Genomic DNA, 10,749 nt, shown 5'->3' on the forward strand with positions numbered 1-10,749 from the left:
AAAAGAAAAATAAAACATAAAATGGTAGTAAAGAATTAAAGTTACTATAAACTCCTATTCACCCAGTATCCAACCAACTAGAAATTCGTAACTTATTTTATTTTCCTTTCTGTGGAGAAATACTATATAAAGACTAAAGAAATTGATAAGAGAATAGGTTTTCAGCATTATCCATCCAAATTAAAAGTAACTGATTTTCATAGTTACAACACTAAAGGCTTATGAGTCATGTAAAAAAGATTTACTAATCTTCGTGAGACTTACAGGGCAATACGAAGTTAACCAGCATTAATGAGCCAAGCTGCCCAAGCTGAACATAGGGGAGAATAGTATGTTGCTTTATCTTTAAACTTTTGGCTTTTATACAGTATTATAGGAGTTAAGCCAAGGAATAGAAAAAAAGAAAATACATGGAGTTCTGTTTTTCCAACAGACTGTGGATTACCATACTACACAATGAGATGCTCACATGGTGATCATTAAATACTTGGGAGCAAAAAGGTGATTTATATACAGCCACCAAGTGCACTGGGAGAAGATGCCAATAAAATATGAAACACTATAAACGTGCAACATAATATCAGATATTATGGGAGGAAACACTGTGACAAAGACTATACTGGGTTGTTTGAAAATACAGTGGCTAATGATTCTTCATATCACTCCTCTGAACAAGAAATGAATCTATTTTCTTCCCCCCTTGAATCTGGGCAGGACCTGTGACTTATTTTGACCAAGAGAACACAGCAGAAGTGGCATTCTAAGATTTTCCAACTAGGTCTTAAGAGAATCATCTCTCTCTTGGAATTCAGCTGCCAGGCTGTGAAGAAACTCAGACCAAACTCCAGAGTGAGAGAGGCCACATGGAGGGAGGTTCTGCTCAATATAAGGCCATCTTTTTTTTTTTTTATTCTATTTTTTCAGTGGTCCAAAATTCATTGTTTATGCACCACGCCCAGGGCTCCATGCAATATGTGCCCTCCTTAATACCCACCACCCTCACCCAACCCCATATCCCCCTCCCCTCCAAAACCCTCAGTTTGTTTCTCAGAGTCCACAGTCTATTGGTTTGTCTCCCCTTCCCATTTCCCCCAATTCACTTCTCTCCATCTCCCAATATCCTCTGTGTTATTCCTTATGCTCCACAAGTAAGTGAAACCACATGACTCTCTCTGCTTGACTTATTTCACTCAGCATAATCTCCTTCAGTCCCATCCATGTTGATACAAAAGTTGGGTATTCATCCTTTCTGATGGAGGCGTAATACTCCATTATATATACAGACCATGTGTTCTTTATCCATTTTTCTGTTGAAGGGCATCTTGGCTCTTTCCACAGTTTGGCAACTGTGGCTATTGCTGCTATGAACATGGGGGTACAGATAGCCCTTCTTTTCATTACATCTGTTTCTTTGGGGTAAATACCCTTGCAGGGTCATAGGGTAGCTCTATTTTTAACTTCTTAAGGACTCTCCACAACATGAGGCAGGAAGCTATCAAAATCCTAGAGGAGAACATAGGCAGTAACCTCTTTGACTTTGGCCACAGCAACTTCTTTCAAGACATGTCTCCAAAGGCAAAGGAAACAAAAGTGAAAATGAACTTTTGGGGCTTTATCAAGATCAAAAGCTTCTGCACAGCAAAGGAAACAGTCAACAAAACAAAGAGGCAGGGGCACCTGGGTGGCTCAGTGGGTTAAGGCCTCTGCCTTTGTCTCAGGTCATGATCCCAGGGTTCTGGGATCGAGCCCCACATCGGGCTCTCTGCTCAGCAGGGAGCTTGCTTCCCTTCCTCTCTCTCTGCCTGCCTCTCTGTCTTGTGATCTCTGTCTGTCAAATAAATAAGTGAAAATCTTTAAAAAAAAAAAAAAAAGAGGCAACCCATGGAATGGGAGAAGATATTCACAAATGACACTACAGACAAAGGGCTTAAACCCAAGATCTATAAAGAACTCCTCAAACTCAGCACTCAAAAAACAGATAATCACATCAAAAAATGCACCGAAGAAGTGAACAGACACTTCTCCAAAGAAGATATACAAATGGCTAACAGACACATGAAAAATGTTCATCATCATTAATCATCAGGGAAATGCAAATCAAAACCACATTGAGATACCACCTTATATTAGTTAGAATGGCCCAAATTACCAAGACAGGAAACAACATGTGTTGGAGAGGATGGGAAGAAAGATGAACCCACTTACACTGTTGGTGGGAATGCAAGTTGGTGCAGCCACTTTGGAAAACAGTGTGTAGATTCCTTAAGGAATGAGGCCATCCTGGCTCAGTTGGTAGAGCATGTGACTCTTGATCTCTGGTTTGTAAGTTAGAGCCCCATATTGGGTATAGAGATTACATTAAAAAAAAAAATCTAAAAGAAGAAAGGAAGGAAGGAAGAAAGGAAGGAAAAAAGGATGGATGGAAGGAAGGAAGGAAGGAAAAGAAATGAGGCCGTCTTTGACATCCATGCTCCAAGTAGCTCTGCACTGAATGCAGCTGCCCACAAAATGGGAACTACCCAACTGAGTCGAGTAAACACATGATCATAGAGTATTGTTTTAGAGTACTACATTTTAGGGTAATTGTTTACTCAGAAGTAGATGCCTAAAGCAGAGACAGATTTTGTGGTAAAGATCATTTAGATTGATAGTCAGGGAAGGTCTTATGAGAAGGTGTTTGGAATGAGTGAAAGTGAGATTCTCTGGTGACAGAGCCTTACAGGCAGAAGAAATAGCAAGTGCAAAGCCCTAAGGCAGGAATAAGTTCGGTGGGTGGTGGGCATGAGCAACTATTAGAAGTGTGATACCAACACAATGTAATAAGAGAGAGAGAGGGAGAAGGTACATCCTGGAGGGACTTGTAAGCCATATCAGAAGTTGTAGACTTACTCTTAAGTCACAAACCACTGGAAGTTTTGTTTTTGTTTTTGTTTTTAAAGATTTTATTTATTTATTTGGCAGAGAGAGAGGGAGAGAGAGCGAGCACAGGCAGACAGAGAGGCAGGCAGAGGCAGAGGGAGAAGCAGGCTCCCTGCCGAGCAAGGAGCCCGATGTGGGACTCGATCCCAGGACGCTGAGATCATGACCTGAGCCGAAGGCAGCTGCTTAACCAACTGAGCCACCCAGGCGTTTTAAGCAAAGCATGGTACAAATCAATTTCCATTTAAAAAATATCATTCCAGGGGCATCTAGATGGCTTGGTCATTAAGTGTCTGCCTTTGGCTCAGGTCATGATCCCAGAATCCTGGGATTAAGCCCCAGACTGAGTCCCATATAGGGGCTCCCTGCTTGGTGGGAAGCTTACTTCTCCCTCTCCCATTAACCCTGTCTGTGTTTCCTCTCTTGTTGTGTCTCTCTCTGTCAAATAAATAAATAAAATCTTAAAATAATAATAATGATAATAATAATAATAATAATAATATCATTCTTGTTGCTGTGTATGCTGTGTAGAGAATAGTGCACGAGAACAAATGGAGAAACTAATACTAGCATTCTAGAGAGGGAACACCAAAATTTGCAGTAGCTTTAAAAACAAAAATAAAAACATTATCAAGGATACTACAAAACCCACCCATTTTAAATACACAGTTCATTGAGTTTTGCTAAATTTATATAGTCACATAACTCTCACCACAATAGAATTTTAGCATACTCTTAGCACTCTATAACGTTCATTACCTAATAACCCTTTTCAAACCCTACATCCCCCCCAGCACTCGCTCTATAACTTATTTTCCGTGAAAGTATACATAACCGTAGCTTTGCCTTTGCTAGCAATTTCATATAAATGCAAGCATACAAAATGCAGTCTTTTGCATTTAGCTTCCTTCGCTTAGCATGATGCTTTTGAGATTCATAAATATTGTTCTGGGTATTGCTAGTTTATTCCTTTTATGCCTAGACAGTATCCCATTACATGTGTATGTCACATTTTGTTTATCCATTCACCAGTTGAAGGGCATTTGGAGTGTTTCTACTTTGGGGCTAATCCTGATAATTCTGCTATGGATATCTGCAGACAAGCCATTGCTCAGACATGTTCAGGTCATGATCCCAGGATCCTGGGATGGAGCCAGCATAGAGGTCCCTGCTCCTTCCTTCTCCTTCTGCCTCTGCCACTATCCACCTACCCCATCCCCTGCTCATGCACTCTCTTGTGCTGTCTCTCAAAAAAATAAAATCTTTTAAAAAATTTAATTTTGGTGAAATCCAATTTCTTAATATATATATTTTTTTTTAAACTGGCTCACTTCTGTGCCCTATGTAAGAAATCATTGCTTAATTTAAGGTCACAAAAATTTTCCTCTATACTTTCTTGTAGAGATTTTACAGTTGTAGCTATTACACTTGGGTCCATTATCCATCTCTTTGGCAGAATTTTATGTGCTGCCATATCACATTTTGGGGTTAATGTTATTTTAAGAAGCTTAAAGTCAGCAAGTAAAATATACTTTATAACTCAAACAAATAGTAGGTAATCTCCAGGAAAGGAGGGAATCTGCTAATTTTTCAGTCATTGTATCTTGGCCAAAACAGTGTTGTCCCCTAATTCCCCACCAAAACAAACAAACAGACAAAACAAAATCCCCACAACTCTGCTGTCCCCTGGTCATGGCCTCATTTACTCTTTGAAATACATCTTGAAAATTCCTCACACCCTCCACCCTAAATCTTTCTGATGTTGGTGGGGATGGCGGAAGGGGGAGGGAATGTTCTTCCCACTCCTGCCCGATATTTTCTTTCATTTCCTCTAGCTTAACATCCCTGAACTCCTTTTGCTCCATCACTTGTCCCCCAGAGAAGAAAAGAGACGTACCTATTTGTACATTTTTATAGCTGTCCTTTGTCTCTTCTTTTTGGGGGAGGTAGCCCATATGCAGAGAATATGTGTTCCCCACTGCCCTCAGCCCTGAAGTGACTAGGGATATAAGGGCCCCACCTCTGAGAAGGAGGATGCAGGGGGCCAGCACTGCCTGTGACTGAGTGGTAAGTCCCTCTACCCAGAGGTTTATTATCAGGAAGCCTATTGGCACATAGATATGAACCAGATCCTGCAACAGCAGCTTGAACTATTGTGAATGTAATGGTTTGCTTCTATTTGCTTAACCTTTTTTCTGGTTTCTCATCTGGTTCAGAACTCAGATAGGGAAGGCTGATATTTGCTGGGTAAATATCCCCCAAACTCCTATCCTGTAGGTTTCCTATCTCTATCTCTCTGAACTTGCAAATCCTTGTATCACTCAACATGCCCCCATCAGATTGAGAGTTCATTGTTATAGAGAGCCAGCATTTTTATCTTAAAAATTAATGACAGAATTTTTAAAAAATGCAAATGCACAACAAAGGAAGAATATTAACATGACTTATTTTTCTACCCTCTAGAATTGTGTGGTCCACTAAGGCTAACACTTGCTCTACACAGCTATTTACATTCAAATTTGAAATTAAATTAATTATAATTAAATTTAAAATTCAGTTTCACAGTTTCACTACCCATATTTCAAGTATTCAATAGCTACATATGACTCATGACTACTGTATCAGGCAAAAAAGGTATAGAACATTTCCGTCCTCAGAGGAACTGGATAGACTGCTTTCCAGAAAATTTAGGATTTAATATGGCTTTCCTTATTTAAAAAAAAAGAAATCCATCCTTCTATATCATTTTTGATGACTACAGTATTTTTTTGTATTGATTTCTTTACCATAATTTTCTGTAACAAGATGTTGGACATGGACTTTTTTCCAAACATTTTTTCATTATAGTCAATAATATACTAAATATTCTTGACTATCTTCAAACTGCCTTAAATTCTTGGGATGATTTACAGAGTCAAAGGGCACTCATGCTTTTAATATTTCTGAAAGGTACTGTCCATTATAAAGAGTACCCTGGCTTAGAACACATGCCCTGCCCTCCTATTTGTCTGAAAGAAACAGAATAATTCAGAGTGGCTTTATGTGTCTATAGGAAACTGTTTGAAAACAAAAAAAGCCAAAATGTTAGCTGTTAGTTATATATGCTAAGGATTCCTGGGAGTTTGTTGATTGCAGTCCTATGAACATACCTCCTAGAAGCTGCTGCTCTTTTTTATTCACACCCCAGGGATGTTTCTAGTGTTCCCCCAGACACTGTGTCAGTCATTCTCTCAGAGATGTTTAGAAATTTTCTCCCCTTGAATTTGATAATGAACCTAAGGCTAACCAAAGGTATGTCTTGCCATTGGCAGGTCTTCGTTCTGTTTAGCATCTCCTGCCATATCGTATGTGATACTATTACTACTCTGGTTTTACTAAGGTGGCTAAATGTGGTTCCCAACATAGAAAGCACTAGAAGTACTTTTCTAGCTATGGAAGAAGAATGCACAGATTCTGGAGATAGACTGCTCAGACTGGGATCCTCTCTCTGCCACATGTTAGTTGTGTGATGTTGCCATGTTAAGAAGCCTTTCCTGTTTCAATTTCCTTATCCATGAAGTGAGATGACTAATAGCACTGTTATTACAGGTCTGATACATATTAAGCATCATGTAAGTGCCTTATACACAAATAGCTTAATCAGTGTAAAATATAGGGGTTTATCTTCTACCTTTATCCATACATTGTGCTTTTGGTGAGATGAGAGAACAGCAAGTTCAGTTTACCATGCCAGTCATTAGCTAAAATTAAACTTGAGTCCGCTAAAATACCTAGATCAGCATTTCCCAGAGGATGCCACATGGATGGCACATTTTCTCTGTAAGGAGAATGGATTATAATTAAATAAGTTTGGGAAATGCTGCTCTTTAGTTAGAATGTCCGTTAGCACACCTTGAGTCCTGAGAAGTCTTGGAATCGAGAAACTGATTGACTTGAATTTAACCAAATACTTTCCACAATTATTTGATACAGACATTTTTCACTGAATAGTCCCTATTTTAGAACAGGCTTTGAGCAATGCTGCCCTCTCATTAGAACAGTGTCTTTAAATATATCAGTTTATGAAAGGAGCCATTAGCTGTACTTTCCCTCAGAAACATCTATTAAGGCTTTTCCCCTTCCCCTTGTGTTGTGCTTGTATTATTGATTTGTTGAAACTATTGGCAGAACTTTACATTCTTTTTAATCAGTTTTATTTTATCTTGTTACTTTAGTCTTTTATTCTAGCTTATCAAGACTTGGGGAGGATCTTATGATCAAAGCATTCCAAGGTTGTCTCCCAGAAAATTTATTAGCTTGATTTTATGTCTTTTCTCTAAGTGTTTGGCAAAAATATCAGTAAGAATAGGCTCAATGATAAGGCAAGTCTGCTCCAAGTAGTTTTCTAATTGCCTATTAGTGATATGTAACATGCTAAAAATAATTCTTACTAATGTGTTGGTGGAAATAAATATTAAAATATTCTTCCAAATATTTTCATAGGGGCCTGATGAAGACATTACCTTTGATGGGATGGAAAACTGGTTTTAGTACAAGTACCTAATGATTAAGTGGTGGCTGCAGGGGGCATGCTTTAAGATAAATTTAGAACCACCTCTGGGACCCATATTATATTTGCCATAGATGTGGAAGTGAGGAGTTGTAAATATGTCACATATTTCCCAATCTGACCTTGTTCCAAAGTCTCTTCCTTCCACCTGATCCAGGGGCAGACCTTGAAGACATTTTGGAATCTCTTTGGTTTGCTGCCACCTAATTATCCATCCCTAGAATTAGCCCTGTGGTATTTCATTGATCAGTTAGGATAGAAATTTCTTTAGCAAAGCGCAATTTATGTTAACAAAGGAAAGGCAATAGTTCAATAAATGTGCCTTAAAACCAAACCAATGCAATCCAAGTCATCAGAACCTAGAATCAAAATAAATCAACAAAATAGGAAATCTAGGTGTTTTGTTTGGGTTCGCTTTTGCAAACCTATTAAGAGTTTACAGTTTTTCACTTTCAAGTCTATTAAGGTTACAATTACGCCCAGTTACCTTCTAAATAATATTATCATATTTTAAAAGCTATATTGAAAGTGCGTTTTAAAAAGAAGACTGAGAAAGTAAAGAGCTTTCCCAGTACATGAGGAATGATGGAGAGAATGTGGGGTAGGGGAATAAGACCAATGTCCTAAAACATTTAATTAATTAGATGTGCTTCATTACAACTCCCCTGGCATTCAATAATCATCACTAATCCTTATGTCAAGCCAAGATCTTGCTCCTGTGCTCCAGATCCATATTCCCTACAAACTACTAAAACTCATCTCTGCAGGATTACTGAAACACCTAAAACTTCTTATGTCCAGAACTGGACTCATTATATGTCTCCTCAAATTGACTTCTCCTTTGTTCACCTGTGTTGGGAAATGGCTCCAACTGCTCCTGCTTACCGCATCAGAAATGTCGTATCATATTAGACATTTTCTTTTCCTCATCCTTACAATTGGTGACTCAGAAAATCCAGTTCCTACAAAAACACTAATAACAGTAGTTAACACTTTTTGAGTGCTTCTTTGTACCAGTCCTCACCCTGAGTGTTTTATATACATTAATTCATGCATGGCCTTAAATATTATTCAAAATCTTTCTTTCCACTCCATGCCTACAGCCAGAGTCCTAATTCAGGGGCTCACCATTTCTCTTTTGAGACACAAATGCCTCCTAATCATTGTCTCTCACTCTGGCTACCCCAGACCTCTAGTCTATCCTCCACAAAGAATGCCTTTCTAATACTGAAACCTGATTTTACCACTTCTCTGTTCAAAATATTTGCATGGTCTTCTGTGGGCTAAGGATAAAAACCAAATTCCTCAGTGTGATGAAGGATGAGCATATTTCAGTTATCCCTTTTATTCTCTGCCTCATACTTTCTTTATATATAAATCACTTCGATTTTCTGAAATACAACATGCTGATTCACTCTCCGCCCCCTGCCTTCACAGTCTCTGTGGATTGAAATGCCTTTCCCTGCTCTTCCTGTCTCTTGAACTCCTTTTATTTTTCAAATCCCAGTTCACACTTCACGATGTCTTTGAAACCTTCTTTGCCCAATTCCAAAGTATTATGTCTGTATTTGTATTTATTTTCTTTACAAATTTGCCTCCCCTGATAGACTGTGAGCTCCTTAAAAACAAGTTTAAAACTTTATATATTTTTATATCCTCAGGTCCTGGTTACACAACCTCCTCTCAAAAATGAAAGCTATATTCCATGAAGAATGGCACTATATAACCTCCCATCTAGTTCTAATATGCTATAATGCAATTCTCTTTAAGAAATAAGTACATATAAGGAATGTTTGACATTAAGGAGATATGAATTCTAGTCATTCTTCCAGTTGTTCATCAATGGCTTTCTGAAGATAAAGTATTGTTGTGTGCCAGGTTGTATGTTCCAATAATTGCCACAACAATATCCCCCATCTTCCCATGGTCTTCTTGCAGTGTGATGTTGATGTTGCCTCTTTGCCCATCAAGAGGTGAGACATGGTCCTTCCCCCTTGAATATGGATGGGATTGTGATATGGGGGAAAAAAAAAAAAAGAAGTGCCACTATATGACTTCCAAAACAGGACGATGAAAGTTGATACAACTTCTTCCTGGGACTTTAGGGATGCTCACTCATGGAATACAACTACCATGCTGTGAGGAAATACAATAACCACAAGGAGCCACCATGTGCAAGTATCCCTGCCAATAGCTACAGCTGAAGTCCCAGCTCCGCCAGACAGCTTAAAGAGGATACAAATAATTCCAGCCTTCAAGTTACCCTGAGCCTTGGGGTCCTTCCAGGAGAGCATTCAGACATCATGGAACAAAAACAACCTATCTTTACTGTCTTTTACAAATTCCTGATCCACAGAATCTTGGATGAAATGCAATTGTTCTTTTATGCCACTAAGTTTGGGTGGTTTTATTATGTAGCAATAAAAGAATGATACAATAAGCAATAGCTAGGCAGGCATTTCCCATGCCACTCTAAAAGGAATCCTGATATCTTGGAGGATATCACCAAGTTTCCTCAGAAGAAAAATTAAGGTGGGGGGAGAAATGGTAATTCTGTGGTCACTCATACTGTATCTCCTTAAAGATTCCCGTTACATAACAGTTTTTAACAAGTCCAGAAGCAACAACACAAAGCATCTACCACTGTCAACATAGCATTTCTTATATATATTTGACAATGGGCTCCCTTTCTCATTATACCCAAAGCAGCCCAACCAAAACTAATGTTTGTAGAGGAGTCTGAAACACTGGTTACATTACCTTTAAACTCATCGAATTAAGGAAACCCAATACTGGCTGATTGGAAAAGAATCTTATTTTGTTGTTAAGGTTTTATACTCAGGAGGCATGCCCTTAAATGAGAAGTATAAAGTAGCTGGGTTGTGGTTGGCAGGTTCAGCTAGCACATTGTGCTTCCCTCAAGAGTTTCTTATAGGAAACCAGCCCCAGAGAGATGGGAGGGGAAACATTAACAAGACCCCACACGTGTATAATCTGCATAGAGCTTGTAGGCCCTAGCTTCAGCTCTATTAACAATACAGCTGTCCCTGGCAAAGAATGACAGGTCTGAATGCATTCAAAAAAGAGAAGAATGGGAAAACAGGGAGACACCTGCTCAAAGGGAGACAATGTTTCCAAATGGTAAAAACAAAAAACCCTCATTTTTCTGCATGGCTTCTTTTTATTCCAAAATAAAAAGGACTCACTAGCCAGAGTGGAATAGTGATCCTTAGATGGCCCAGAACAGTTAATCTTACTTGTACACATGGTGATAGGAGCCT

This window comes from Neovison vison, chromosome 7 (assembly GCF_020171115.1).
Source record: "Neovison vison isolate M4711 chromosome 7, ASM_NN_V1, whole genome shotgun sequence".
Lineage (NCBI taxonomy): Eukaryota > Metazoa > Chordata > Mammalia > Carnivora > Mustelidae > Neogale > Neogale vison.